Here is a 16,188-nt window from a genome sequence, read left to right as displayed (position 1 = left end):
TCATGCTGCTGGTGATCATCTCCTGCACCCTCTTCTTTGCCTACCCTGGTCCCTGACCTTCAATCTCCTCCATTGCCTTCATGCGCTCCACAGTCCTCAATTGTCACAACAATTTCCCATATAAAAAAAGAATGCTTGTAGTTGTCGATCCCAGATTCACCTCATACATGTGTTATGTCATTGGCCATGTGGTGGGACTATGTTTGCACAGCTATTAATTATTTTGTGGCTGCAAATTTGACCTGTAGGTTTGCGAAGTTCGCCTCCCATTGAAGTCAATGGGGCCCGCCGCGAACGTTCCAGTTCACGAACTATCGGCCGCGTTTGCGGTCCGCGTTGGTGAAACGTCCCGTCGGAAGTTCGTCCATCACTATTGGCCACATCCTGACTTTGGGATAAGTCCACTAGGTATGAAATATTGATCCTTCTTGGCCACTACCTCTAAAGTAATGGGGACAAACCATGGGGATACATCTTGGAAAGCCTGTCAGGGAATCACAAAATACTTTCAATGTCATGTTAAACAGACTAAAAGGCAATATTTTGGAGTTTTATGCGGCTTTACCGAACAAGACCACATACACTGTTAGAAATATGTTTGTTCAAGGAACAATTTCCATCCTGCACGTTTGAATTTTCTTGTTACTGTGGTTGAAAATTAATGTTAACAATTAGACAATTGAATGAAAATTCTCAAAATGAAAATTTTCAGGTGAAAATTCACCAGTGTGTACAAGATAAAAGAAGTTAAACGTTAGGGTTCACATATAACATCAAGCTGTCTTGCCTACACACGGTCACACCAAATTCCGACTGCCAAGAACACAGTGACGTACAACATGTACGACGGGACTAGAAAAAGGAACTTCAATAGCCAGTAGCCAATAGCTTCCGTCTCGTGGTTGAATCTGAGCATGCGTGATTTTTTGCATGTCGGAATTGCACACACACGATCAGAATTTCCAATAGAAAGTTTTTCCATTGGGAAAATTGAGAACATGCTCTCAAATTTTTGCTGGCGGGAATTCGCCCAGCTAAATTCCGATGGAGCATACACACGGTCGCATTTTCCGATGAAAAGCTCTCATCGGTCTTTTGCTGCCCGAATTTCCGATCGTGTGTACTGTGCATAAGTGAATGTGGTGACATTTTCTTTGCAAAGTGGACCCAATCATGTACATGAAAAATTAAAAAACAGAGTTTTTGATGGCACATTATCGGATGATAGAAGTCAGCAGAGCTTCACTTCATTTACTAACCTGGGGAAAATTCCCCTGTAAAGTGCAACTTCTCTTGCAAAGTGAACAGTCTATTTGTAACCTCTATATTGTTTAAGTTTATATGGGTAAACGCACAGTAGCTTAGTGGTTAGCATTTGTTTCTTGTAGCATTGGGTCCTTGGTTGAAATCATGTCCTTATGCCCCGTACACACGAGAGGGATTAAGTCTGACAGACCTCCAAAGGAGTTCCGCCGGAGTTTCGACGGAGTTCTGGCGGACTTTTCGACCGAACGGACTTGACCACACACCATCACACCAAACTCCGACGGAGTCGAACGTGATGACGTACGACTGGATTCGACGTAGGAAGTTCATAGACAGTAGCCAATAGCTGCCCTAGCGTCGGTTTTAGTCCGTCGGAGTAGCACACACACGAGCGAATTTTTCGAAGGGGACCGGGTCCGGCGGAGTTCCGTCGGGGAAAATTTGAACCATGCTTCATTTCTAAAGTCCGTCAGACTTTTGCGAAGCTAAAGTCCGTTGCAGCCCACACACGATCGGATAGTCTGACGGACTTAGTCCGTCGGAGTTTGGATGTCGAAAAGTCCGCTCGTGTGTACGGGGCATTAGAGTTTGCATATTAATCCTGTGCTTGTGTGGGTTCCCACCGGGCACTCCAGTTTCCTCCCGTACTCCAAAGACATGTTTGTAGCCTAATTGGCTCCTGTTTAGAATGTATATGTATGCATGTGATGTAGGAACCTTAGATTGTTAGCTCCTCAGAAGTAGGGACTGAAATCGGTGAAACTGGAAACTTGGCTTATGTATCCACCCTGCTCACCATTTTAGGAGCAAAAAGGTATTTTTTGGTAATGAAATAGTATGGTGTGCTACTGCTGCTTTCAAATGTAAAACAGAAACTACTGATTGTGCCATGTCATTAAATCTCTTACAACTGGAAGCATTATGTTAGTCAACTGAGTCACTAAAAGTTATTCTTTTGTCCAAAGCTCCAAAAAAATTTAAAATAAACAACTGTGTCTTTGTGAATTAACATGCAAACATGATCCCTTTCTCTTAACAAGCTCTGAATTGAAGTACATTTTCTGAAATATTTGAGCCGCTTGCTACTATAGTAAATTTTAGTCTCTTCCTGTTTCAGCTTGATCTTAGCTTTCTTAACAACACTCACAAGTGCAGTACTGCACAGCTGCCAAAGATCGTGACTTGCTGCTGACATAAATAATACAGCTGGCTTGCATGGCTTTTTGTATGTGAAGCTTTTCCTGAAGATTTTTGTTAAGCCAGCTGCTTTTAATTGCCAGCACAAATGGCAGAAGGAACATACAAGAAGCTTGTATTTCCCGTTACCTTCTCTTTTGTTCATAATAAGTAAAATTTGTGACACTATTGATATTTTTAAACCATGTGATATTTAACTTTAAAATGGATATTATGGAATGATAATTGCTTGGATGCTTTTCATGGCAGGATGAGGAGCACATGGTTGTCTCTTGGAGTTTGCTTTCCAAGGCATTGAAACGTCAATTCTGTGCATCAATCTGTTTAATGAAATTATTTAACATAAAAAAAAAACATTTATGGAAATAGGCCTACAATATCACTATGGCAGAACTTCACATACACAAACATGCACAAAATAAAAAAACCAAGAGACTCCAATCTGAAAAATGTTTGAAGGAAAAATGTTCACCTTAGCAACCCAACACATTATAGCTGTCATTAATATTTAAAAAATTTAAGAAGGAAAATAAGAGAATCTGGGGTCTGTTGATGGGTGGTGTTGCTTGGAGTTGTCCAATTGTCCGCTGCAGCTTACTCAATAAGAGTAATATTAAAATAAAATTATTATTTTTCTCATCATTTTTTCTGATCATTGGGAGAACACTACCAGAAGCTGAAAGGATATTGTGCCATAAATAAATTGGTTCAAAAGCTAACGATTCTGTAAAATGCAATGCAATATGGCTACCTGGAGGTGTACTGTACACAGATGGTGTCATCTCGTTTCCTGCTTCTGTGATTGGCTCCCTGATTTTCCCAGAAGTCTACACCAAGATACAAATCACATTTTGAGCATCTCTCTGCAGCAAAAAGGTAATTTTTGATGGATGCTCCCAAAGGTAAATCATGTCTAAAGGGTTGCAGACCATGCCAATTTCCTCATTAGATGTTCTGTAGGTGCAGCAAATGATTGGTAATTATAAAGATACTCCAATACAGGAAGGGAATGTTTTTTTCTCAACAAACAAGAAAGGTTACTGTTTCATTACAACTAAAATCCAGACAAACATCTCAATATACATAAGAAATAAGAGAGTATTTTAAATGGCCAAAGGATTTGTATTTCTGTCCATCCAGTCCTGAGATTTATGAAGTTCTGCCACACAGGACAGCCTTGTCAGGCAGGGCAGGAGACCTGATGTATCTCTGCTGCTGTTAAAGCGGGAGTCCGCCGGGACTCCGCGTTTTTTTTTTTTTTAAAAGCCAGCAGCTACAAATACTGCAGCTGCTGACTTTTAAAATAGTGACACTTACCTGTCCAGCGCGCCCGCGATGTCGGCACCCGAAGCCGATCTGTAGATCGTTTCTCGGGTGCTGCCGCCGCCATCTTGGGTATGGGAATCAGGAAATGGAGCCTTTCGGCTTAATTTCCCGGTTCCCTACTGCGCATGCGCGAGCCGCGCTGCGCAATAAGGACGGTCCCCGCTGCCTCTGGGATCTGTGTGTTTTCCCAGCAGGCAGCGGGGCACTTGCGGAAAGGGGCGGGACTTGCGGAAAGGGCGTAATATACGCCCCTTTCTGCAGAGAGCTATCCCGGAAGTGGGTGCAGATACCTGTACTGTACAGGTATCTGTACCCCCCTCCCCCCTGAAAGGTGCCAATTGTGGCGCCGGAGGGGGGGAGGGTTCCGATGAGCGGAAGGTCCACTTTAGGGTGGACCTCCGCTTTAAGGAAGGACCCCTTTCACTCTGATACATTTTTCCTGTGTTTTTACCTAGCAGGAAAAACGCAAGAAAAATGTTTCCCTTTAAATCCTTTGGGACTTTCACACCACTGCATTGTGGGTGGAGTGCGTTTTGAAAAGTTCTGCATGCTGCATCTTTGATGTGGTTTTGAAAACAACACCAAAAATGCAGCTTCCCATTAAAGTGAAGGGAAATTGAGGCAAAATTGCAGCAAAATCGTGCTAAAATTGCAGTGAAAATTCACCGCAGTTCGCGTTTTTGTTGTGTTTTTGAGTTACATGTCCATTTTTCACAGAGGGAGCCAATCCAAAAACACACCAAAAATGCAGAGGAAATGCAACTAAAACACAGTGATTCTGCTACAGAGCAGTGTGAAAGGGACAAACAATTATAGGTCATATCCCTCCATAGCCTGAGTCTGGACAAATGAAATCATTATTTTGCTCTCTCAACATCAGTATGCTTGTCAGCACATGGACACTCCACTCTTTATACTGTTTCTCCCTCTCGCAATCTGAGCTCTTCTATACAGAGGACTGCAAATTGTTGATACCAAGTCAAATCCAGGTACTTTGCTGCGTGCATTATCTTGGGATTACAATGATTAGCTTTTATGTTGTGGAGATTGGCTGAGTATGAGTAGTTTGGCAAGAGAAAACTGGGCAAGGCTGAGATCATTTAGTCTACAAAAAATGCTGAGTGTTGTTATCTTTAAACAGGACTTGAAACCAAGTGGAAAGCTGGCTTCCCCTAGTCTTGGCTGAAAAACACAGCTTCTGTGTTTACAGTGTTCTGCTTTGTTGCAAATGACCAAAGGCCTACTCTTGAGACTCAATGTAACACACTTTTAACACAGGTGAGGTCACTAGAGAAGAGCACCTTCCCCAGGACAAGCCTACACATTTCATAGGTTGGCTTTCTCTAGTTCACTCTAATAACAATACAGGGGCCCCTTGGCCCAAAATGACCCAGACAGAGCCCATGAGTGTATTCAGCCCTCACCAACTTTTACTGGGACAGAGCAGACACCAGACATGCCAGCCCTTGCTGCATGAACAGAGCCTAGTTTCCTGCTAAGAATAATTCTTTCTCTTCATTTCCCAGCCCAAGTCAGAAGTATCCAGAAGAGTTTGGTTAAAGGAAATTTTAAATTTACTGCAGACTAGAATAAACATAACAGTAATAATATTATACAGAATCTTCCTCATCGCAGTAACTTAGTTGCATAGTTACATAGTTAGTCAGGTTGAAAAAAGACAAAAGTCCATCTAGTTCAACCAATAAAAGTAAAAAAATCATACACAGTCCTATACCCACAGTTGATCCAGAGGAAGGTGAAAAACCCCAGTAAAGCATGGTCCAATTTGCTTACAGCAGGGGAAAAATGTATTTCCTGATCTCCCGAGAGGCAATTGGATATTCCCTGCATCAACTTTACCTCTAAATGTTAGTACCCAGTTATACTATGTACATTTAGTAAAGAATCCAGGTCTTTTTTAAAGCAATCTACTGAGTTGGCCAGAACCATCTCTGGAGGGAGTCTATTCCACATTTTCACAGCTCTTACTGTGAAGAAACCTTTCCGTATTTGGAGATTAAATCTCTATTCCTCTAGATGTAAAGAATGCCCCCTTGTCCTCTGTGATGACTTTAAAGTGAGTAACTCAACACTAAGTTCACTCTATGGACCCCTTATGTATTTGTACATGTTGATCATATTCCCCTTTAATATCCTCTTCTCAAGAAAAAATATATTCAGTTCCTCTAATCTTTCCTCATAGCTGAGCTCCTCCATGCATCTTATCAGTTTAGTTGCCCTTCTTTGCACTTTCTCCAGTTCCCCAAATGCTTTTTGAGAACTGGTGCCCAAAACTGAACTGCATATTCCAAATGAGGTCCTACTAATAATTTGTACTGGGGAAAAATGATATCTCTCTCTGGAGTCCATACCTCTCTTAATACAGGGAAGGACTTTGCTCACTTGGCATTGCATGCTCTTATTAAGCCTATGATCTGCCAAAACCCCCAGATCCTTCTCCGCCATTGATTCCCTCAGTTGTCCTCCTCCTAGTATGTATGATCCATGCATATTCTTAGCCCCCAAGTGCATAACTTTACATTTATCAACATTAAACCTCATTTGCCATCTAGTTGCCCATTTAAACAGTGCATTGAGGTTTTCTTGTAAGTTGGAGACAGCTTGTAAGAACTTTATTCCAATGCATAGCTTGGTGTCATTTGCAAAGACTGAAATGGTACGTTTAATCCCAGGCCCTATATATTTTATAAATATAGTAAAAAGTAAGGGTCCCTGAACCTTGGGCTTTGGGCTACACCACTAATAACCTTAGACCAGGCATGTCCAAAGTCCGGCCCGCGGGCCAATCGTGGCCCGCGTTCCGGTTTTGGATGGCCCGTCTGGTAATATTGACATATATATCTTTTGTGGCCCCCAACAAATCCCTGATCACTGGAGGCCACAAAAGATAGATATGCTGGCTGCCATGGAGGGGGCGGGACGAGTGCCATGGATACAGGAGTATTTCCTGTTTACACAGCGTCCTGTGTAAAAGGAAGTCCCATCTCCTGCGCTGCCATTGGACAGCTGTTTTGTCCATCACAGGAGGCGGGACTTTCAATTAAAGAGACCATTGATAAAAACAGGAGTTTCTCCTGTATGTCTGTCTGACATGAATCAGGCTGCACTGATGGCAATGGTGAGTCTGCATTCATGGCAATGTGGAGGCTGCATTCATAGCAATGTGTGGGCTGCATTCATGGCAATGTGTGGGCTGCATTCATGGCAATGTGGAGGCTGCATTCGTGGCAATGTGTGGGATGCATTCATGGCAATGTGTGGGCTGCATTCATGGCAATGTGGGGGTTACATTCATGGAAATGTGGGGGTTACAGTCATGGCAATGTGGGGGTTACAGTCATGGCAATGTGGGGGTTACATTCATGGCAATGTGTGGGTTGCATTCATGGCAGTGTATGGGCTGCATTCATGGCAGTGTGTGGGCTGCATTCATGGCAAGGCAGTGTGTGGGCTGCATTCATGGCAATGCAGTGTGTGGGCTGCATTCATGGCAATACGGTGGGGGCTGCAGATGGGCACTGACTGATTTTGCTTCACAGTTCTTTATTTAAAATGTAAGATTTTTTTTTTCCCTGAGACTTCCTTTTTAAAGTTCAGGTGCGTGGTATAAGCCGATTAAATACACAAATATATCCAAATAACACGCCCAAGCTCATCTCTTTACTCACACACAGCACAAAGGCAAGAAAATTCTTGTTGGGCCGTGTATTAGTGCTCGGACGAACACACTTATTTTACACCGAATTTTAATGGTTTAAAGAATGTCAGACAAAATGGTCGGCCCTCAAGCATGTTCACTTCATCAAATCTGTCCCTCTTTGAAAAAATGTTGGACACCCCTGCCTTAGACCATTGAGAGTAAGAATCATTAACCACTAATCTCTGAATTCTGTCTTTTAGCCAGTTTTCTTTCTATTTACAAACTGATCTTTTCAAGCCTGTAGACTTTACCCTACAAATTAACTTAACAAGATTCATCCAACAAAACTAGCATTTTCCTTCTATCAGAGTGACTCAGATTCTTACTTAGCCTCTCTTAGGTTACGCCTATACTATCTTCCCCAGTTGGAAGACATTTCTCCCAAAAAGGGTATTCATAGAGCCTGACACAGTTCCCTTCTGCCAGCCCATTCTTTTGGAATCTCCACTTGGCTTACTTCAGAGACCATAGCCTCCTGCTTTAACACCACCCAGCTGATTATTTATATTCTGTCTTCAGGAATCTAAAATATTAATTGGCAACCAACAGGTGGGACCTCCCCTTAAGGGATTCTAAAATTCTTTTACAGACTTAAAAGCTGTATGCATTTATGGCACATCAAGCCTTTTTTCTGTACTTGCACTTGTACTTGAGTTTTTAAATTGATAAATTGATAAAGCACAGGGAAATGTGCATATATTGCAAATATGCGCTGCATATTTTTATTTTTGTTTTCCCTTGACTTATATTTCAAGCAAAAATACATGTGGGGTGAAGTGAAGTAACAGAGGGTGAAAGCCATAGTTAGGTTTTAATCACTCAAGAGTGATTTACTTCATAAAGGAGCGCTTCATGTACTAGCTCAGCATTTTTCTTTTTTTTTGATTAAGCTTCAATTGTTTGCAAGTAAAAACAATACCAATGCACGCATGTTATGTGCACTTTCGCTGTAATCATTGCATTTTTTTTTCTAATAAAAATTTTGAATGGAAAAAAAAAAAAAAAACAATACCAATGGCATTCATTCGCAATCTGATTGACCGCTTAAATTAAATACAATTTAACAAATTATCCTCACAAAAAGTCTTTAACATAATTATTTTAAAGTGAAATATATATATGACTAAAAAGCACATAGTAATCAGTTTATATTTAAGAAATACATTCATAAAAATATAATCAAGGCAACATATACTGTATATGAACCAACTGAGATTTTCAAAAATTAAAACAGCACGTAAGTTATACAGCAAACACAAAATGAAGTATAATATTACATTTTCAATTCCATGGTCTATTGTCGCCTAGCTCCAGATACAACCAGCACACTTGACAGTTGCAGAAGTTTGTTGACAGTTAGCCCTCATAAAAGTAGTATCCCTTGATCTCTTATACAAAGTGTAGTGTTTTAGTTTCCTGACTTGAGAAAAATGTTCAACTTTGACAGGTCTGCACTAGCATTTTATGAATGTTGTTGTGACACAAGAGACTATTTATCATTGGCCCTGATGTGTACAACACTACGAGCTTTATCTAAGTTGTTCATTTAGAAAAGCAATATACTGGTGTTTATGGCATGTTCCTTCCCATATTTTCTATAGAAAGTTAAACTTTCAGCTTTAAGATCTCTGCTATTTAACTTAAGGTCTGACGTTTTTTTTTACACAAAGTGAATTCAAATATTATGAATGTGATTTTAGCACTTTACCATGCCTAGTGGTATGGCTTTGATAAAACTCAGGCTAAAGATACATGTAAAACAACTGCTTGAAAGATCCTAATTATTAATACAAATGACTGAATGGATTGTAAAGAAACTTCAGAAGATGTTATCTTTTCTTTTGCTTTTGGCTTGGATGCCAAATATCATACATCATGACTCAAGGCAGGTAGCATCTGTTCTGACATCCCTTATAACCCACAGTACTCTGGGAATCCTGTGCCATGCTTTTAATATTTGTAAAACAGATTATACATACTGTATACAATATAAAATATGCAGGAGGCAGTAGGCGCACTCAACAGGACGTACAGCAGAAAGAATTTTACACAGCCCACAAACCTCTGGCAACAAAAGTGAGTACACCCCTAAGGGAAAATGTCCAAATTGGGCCCAAAGTGTCAATATTTTGTGTGGCCACAATAATTTTCCAGCACTGTCTTAACCCTCTTGGGCATGGAGTTCTTGATAGCAGCAAACAAATACTCTTGCGCATAAGTGTGATGTCCGGGCTATCTAATGTTCACAATATAATTCCATCAGGCCTCGCTGCCCTTCGGGATAGGAATATCCTAGTAATAGAGAGGGAATAAAGAAAAGAGAGAGCACCAGCCTTGTGCATTATCCGTTAGTAAATTTATTTGTAAAAACAGATTTAAAGCTACTCACAAACATGTGAAGATATTCGTTTTGTAAAAGCCTCCAAATGGTGGCAGTCAATCTAGGTAGTACCGTCTTCAGATGGTGAAGGAGAGGACTTAAGTGTTGGAGTTCACCAGAGCTTCACAGGTTGCCACTGGAGTCCTCTTCCACTCCTTCATGAACACAGCACAGAGCTGGTGGATGTTAGAGACCTTGCGCTCCTCCACATTACATTTGAGGATATCCCACAGATTCTCAATAGGGTTTAGGTCTGGAGACATGCTTGTCCAGTCCATCACCTTTACCCTCAGTTTTTTTAATAAGGCAGTGTTCATGTTAGAATACTGCCCTGTGGCCCAGTCTCCGAAGGGAGGTGATCATGCTCTGCTTCAGTATGCCACAGTACATATTGGCATTCATGGTTCCCTCAATGAACTGTAGCTCCCCAGTGCCAGCAGCACTCATGTAGTCTCAGACTATGACACTCCCACCACCATGCTTGACTAGGCAAGACACCTGTTTGCTGCCGCACAGGATTTACACCATCTGAACCAAATAAGTTCCATCAGACCACAGGACATGGTTCCAGTAATCCATGTCCTTAGTCTGCTTGTCTTCAGCAAATTGTTTGCAGGGTTTCTTGTGCATCATCTTTCGAAGAGGTTTCCTTCTGGGACGACAGCCATACAGACCAATTTGATGCAGTATGCGTCATATGGTCTGAGCCCTGATAGGCTGACCCCCACCCCTTTGACCTCTGCGGCAATGCTAGCAGCACTCATACGTCTTTTTCCCAAAGACAACCTCTGGATATGACGCTGAGCATGTGTACTCAACTTGGTCAACCACGGCAAGGCCTGTTCTGAGTAGAACCTGTCCTGTTAAACCACTGTATGGTCTTGGCCACCATGCTGCAGCTCAGTTTCAGGGCCTTGGCAATCTTCTTATAGAGAGTTCTCTTTCAGAGAGTTCTTTGCCATGTGGTGCCGTGTTGAACTTCCAATGACAAGTATGAGTGAGTGAGAGCGATAACACCAATCTTTACACACCTGCTCCCCCTTCACCCCTGAGACCTTGTAACACTAACGAGTCACATGACACTGGGGAGGGAAAATGGCTAAATGGGCCCAATTTGGACATTTTCACTCAGGGGTGTACTCACTTTTGTTGCAAATGGTTTCGACATTAATGGCTGTGTGTTGAGTTATTTTGAGGGGACAGAATATTTACACTGTTATACAAGCTGTACACTCACTACTTTACATTGTAGCAAAGTGTAATTTCTTTAGTGTTGTCACATGAAATGATATAATAAAATATTTACAAAAATGTATTCACTTTTGTGAGATACTATTTATATATAAAACTAGTGACTGCGACCAATTCTCACTCACACTTTAAATATAATTTTGGAGCAATAGTTTCTGAACTTAGAACTCAACATTACAATGGTGATGGTAGTTGCTTTCAGAAGACTGAATCAAGTAGAACAGTGTAATTTTAGCAAGAACACAGAAGCCATACAGAAAATGTGGAAGGGAAGCTGTGCAAGTAGACAGAGGTTAGATTGAATGGCATAGATTAGAGTCATATATATATGCTTTTAATAAAGTCAGTTAGGAGAGCATTGTAAACGTGGAAGAATCTAAACAACTGCAAACAAGCCATGCATTTGGTACAAGCATAGTGTGACATTTTTTCCAAACCAAAGGAAGGGTCATCATTTCTTTTTCCCACACTGATAATTTAATTATATTGTATTTGCATATCTAAAATTATATTTCTGTTTTATAACCTGAGTATTACAGGATGACATTAACATTATCAGATTTATTTGATTTACTATTCAATATAAACTAAAGAAACCATATTGCTAAATAATGATTTTAAAATATTTGACATGTAACATTTCATAAATTTCTCCATGCTTTCAAGGGATGGTGTGAGCGCAAGTCTGAGTAAAGTAGAAATTTACTTTACCATTCAGCCAAACCAAAACCACAAATATCCTACTTGGTTTAGAAGGAATTCAGCTAAAATAATAGTAGCCACCAGAGGATTAAGCCACCAAGCCACTTTGGGTACAAATGTATATAAAATGAACATAATAATTTAGGAGCAAGCTATACACTTTGGGGATTTCACATTTTTGATCATTTATAATACATAGCTATTGAAATATTTTAATATACTGTATGTTAGACATATACTGTAGGTGTGAAACAAATAAATTAATAGAGATTTACAGTTCATGTATGTTTAGTGTTATATATACAGAGTGTATATATAAGAAGGCCAGTATGGTGGGCTGAATTTATGGGAGGAGCCCGGAGGGGTATTTAACCAGCCCGTTCGTCTGTGGTCTTTGTCGGTTCCTGTGCGCGATACCTACGTCACTAGGCCGACTATTCCAGACAAGCGTTCGAGAGATCCCGCATGCATCAGTCCCGTTTTCGAAGTTTTTGTTTCCGATGTCTCCGTTAGCTTTGCAACCGTAAGCTTCAGCATTCGTAAGTTGTCAGCTTACTGTGATATCTATACAACGTATTACTCACAACATTTCACGTAATCCGTACGTATATTTCATTTCGCACTGTCATGTTTGGCATGTTCATATAAACGTTCTTACCATGCATCACAAGCAATTCACTCGCTTGTGACACTTCGGTCGATGCCACATCAGGCATTCGTTCGCAAACATTTCAATCATTTCAGTTGTACTATCGATATAATCGTTTCACAGCATTTCAAATCATTTCATTCATTTCTGTCACATACCGCGCTCCGATTCAAATCCAGTCGCATCTTCGATGCACCGATTCGTTCCGGTGTGCCCCAGTGGATCTTGGCCTCATTTCAATACATGCTCCAGAGACGGTTTCATTTGTCAGTCATGGATTCACTTGTTGATTCTTGTCTTTGTCATGGCATATAATTTCTTGTCACTTATTACGCTCCGATACAAATCCAGTCACATTTAAAGATGCACCGATTCGCTGCAGTGTGCCCAGTTGTTTGGCCTAATTTCAGTACATGCTCCAGAGATGGATTCACTTGTCAGTCATAGGCTCGGTCACTGATTCTTGTCTTTGTCATGGCGTATCATTTCTTTGTCACCTATCATGTTCCGACACGAATATAGTCACGTCTACGCACTAAATTAGTCTCGGCATGCCCCAGGACAAGCCACATTTCAGTACATGCTCCAGAGTCCATTTTGTGTTCAGTCGCAAACTGTGGCATGGCGAACCGGGCCTCTGTCATGGCAGAACAAATCATTTCACTGTCACGTACCGCTTCCCGATTCAAATCCATTGCATCTGCAATGCACCGATTTGTCCCGGGGGGCCCTAGTTGTTTGGCCTCATTTCACCAATTGCCTCATTTCAGTACATGCTCCAGAGTCCGGTTCGCTGTCAGTTGCAACTGCAGCACGACCGAGTCGTGCCTCTGTCATGGCAGATATTCATTTCGTTCAAGGCAAACATTTCATTCATTTCATTTCATTTCAACTCACTGCCACCTGTTAACGTCACCATTTTAGTAATTTGTCTAAGACAGGTAATCGAAACTTTCAACAAGTTTTCACCTCTCATATTTCTTCAGGTCAGTCGGATTCAGTAGGTCCACCCTGCACCAGCTTGGACGGTGCTTCCCCAGGAAAAAAAAAAAAAAGAGAGAAATATATATATATATAAAGAGTGGTATACACTTTGCTTAGGTACGTATGCCGTTAGGGAGCACAAGTGTAATTTATGTCACCCTCAATAGGTTCCGGTCAGTCAAGACTCAACCCCAAGGACAAGTCAGCACACCCAGGCTTTAGGACAACCGAGATTCTATCTCATCTGCCATATCACAACTGCATACCTTGGTGTCATCTCTGACCGCATCAGTTTCCAAGGTTCAGAACAGAGTAGCATTCCTGGAAACCCGCTTGCCCGTTTCTGCCCGTTTCTGCCCGTTTCTGCCCATTTCTGCCCCTGACCCTGCTGTAGACCAGGTGGTTACAACACCTTCTGCAGGTACCACAGGGTGGAGTTCTGTAGTGTACCCTTCCCACTTGGTCCCAGCCAATATCAGGAAGGACATCCTGGAAGGCAGGGACATCAACCTCCCCTCTCCGTACATGACTTTGCAAAGAATAAAGCATATACTTGGAGGGACGTGTCAGTAGTCCTTAAGGCTAAAGACCCCAGGCTTAATAGGAAGCTATCAGTGCCGGAGTTCACATTGGCCTTCGGTAGGATGAGGGATGTCATATGTTCAGCTTCTCCCGACAGAAGAGAAGAGCTGGATCTATACCTCCATACTGTGGTAGAACTGGGCTACAAGTATGGGGGCTTCGTGTTTTATGACTACCACCGCTCCTGCTCCGCCAAAGCAGCAGCCAGGTTTTTGCCGTTTCTGAAGAAGGCATGACTAAGCTGGGTCAATGTCACATGGCTTGGCTTCTATCTTTCCGCACACACCCCCTTCCTCCCTGGCCACCTACCTCATCCAAGGTTTGACGGAAGGCTTCCACACTGGCCTCATTTCTCTGCCTCACACTACCCATGAGTGCAGGAACCTATGTTCAGCAGCCACCGATGAGCAGGCCATAGACCAGCTCCTACAGACCAAGATAGATTGGGACTTCATGATAGGCCCTTTCACTTGGGCTTGTCAAGTTCTCCAATAAACTACATCTTGTGTATGATTTATTAGCGCCTCATTCTTCCACCATCCCCAGTCTGAATTCCCTTATCCCCTCCGAAGAGTTTTCCCTCAAATACACCTCTATGGATATGGCGATCCAGGCTATACTCAAAATGGGCACTGGTACCTGGCTCTCCAAAGCCGATATCTTGGACACCTTCCTATCCACCAGTCCCTTGCTGGCATGGCATCAAATGGAGGGAGGCGCCACCAAATTGACCTTCGGGTCAAAAAGTAGCCCCTGACTGTTTGGCACGTTTGCGCTATCAATTACATGGATCCTCTTACACAAAGCCCAGTGTCAAGAGGTCATCCATTGTCTATACGATTTCTTACGAATTGAGCCGTCCGGCTCATCCCCTGGGGACCTTGACAAGCTAAGGGTTGTGTTTAGAAATCTCAATGTTCCCATCGCTGAACAGAAAGTCGACGGTCCAGCACAGTCAATCACGTTTCTCGGTATCAACCTGGACACCTGCAATATGCAGGCCAGCCTCCCCCCAGACAAACTGACCTGCATCAGGGCGGTATTCCGAGACTTCACCCGCACCAGAGGGTGCAACAAAAAACAACTGCAATCCCTTCTTGGGATGCTCAATTTTGCCATACGCATCATCCCACAGGGTCGCAGTGTATATATATATATATATATATATATATATATATATATATATATATATATATATATACTTAACGACCAGCGACGTACCTGTACATCACTGGACTTTAGGTGGTTATACTGGGATGATATAAAAACAAAAATAATTCTGCGCTGGGGAAGATTTTAACACAGAAAAGCAGCTTATACTAGAATCTGTGATAACAAATCAGTGCATATATAAATCAAATAATGTGCATAGAATGATAATATATATTTGTAATAAAAATCTCAATTCATATCTTGCAAAAACGTGAAATTAATGCAAATTTACATTTCATAAAAAATACATCAACATAATAAAATTAGTGTGTTGAAAAAACAATATCAGATCCTATAAACAAATAATACTGTAAGTCCCAATTCATTCATTTAAAAAAATCAAAAAAATAGGTAAGGTGTATAGTCCCATATCCAAGCGCATGTAAATACCACTTTTATCCAATAAGTATAAGCAATCCAAGAAATAAAGAGTTTTTACATCCTATGGCTGTCATCACAGTGATATCACCTGTGATAGAAGGTAAAGTTGACTCCTTACCAGATATTGTGGACCATATTAAATGTTATATATTATACCGGGATGATGCCTGCAGCCGTGGGGTACCATTCCAGTACCATTTTATAGAGCCGGCAGTCAGCTCTCTGTAAAAGCAATCCTAGCAGCTAACTAGCCAGTGGATTGCTTTTACAAGCAGGGGAAGGGAACGTCTTCCCCTCTCTGACCACCTTCTGCGGCTTGTTTGGGATCTCCCATCCAACCAAGAGATCCAATTGACCAGCCAGCAAGTTCGCCATCTGGTCGGACAGCTGGTTTAGTAACCCTATAGTAACCTGGAAGTGATGACCTGACAAGGGATGTAAATGATGCAATTTTTGAAAAAACTAAAGCATTCAAAAACACTGATCTCCTTGTTTTCAATGCTTTTAAGGGCAGAGAAGGGATTTGGGGTCTTATAG

Source organism: Lithobates pipiens, unplaced genomic scaffold, assembly GCF_037356315.1.
Source record: "Lithobates pipiens isolate NorthernLeopardFrog02 unplaced genomic scaffold, aLitPip1_a1.2 Scaffold_13, whole genome shotgun sequence".
Classification (NCBI taxonomy): Eukaryota; Metazoa; Chordata; class Amphibia; order Anura; family Ranidae; genus Lithobates; species Lithobates pipiens.
Note: the sequence above shows the minus strand (reverse complement) of the source record.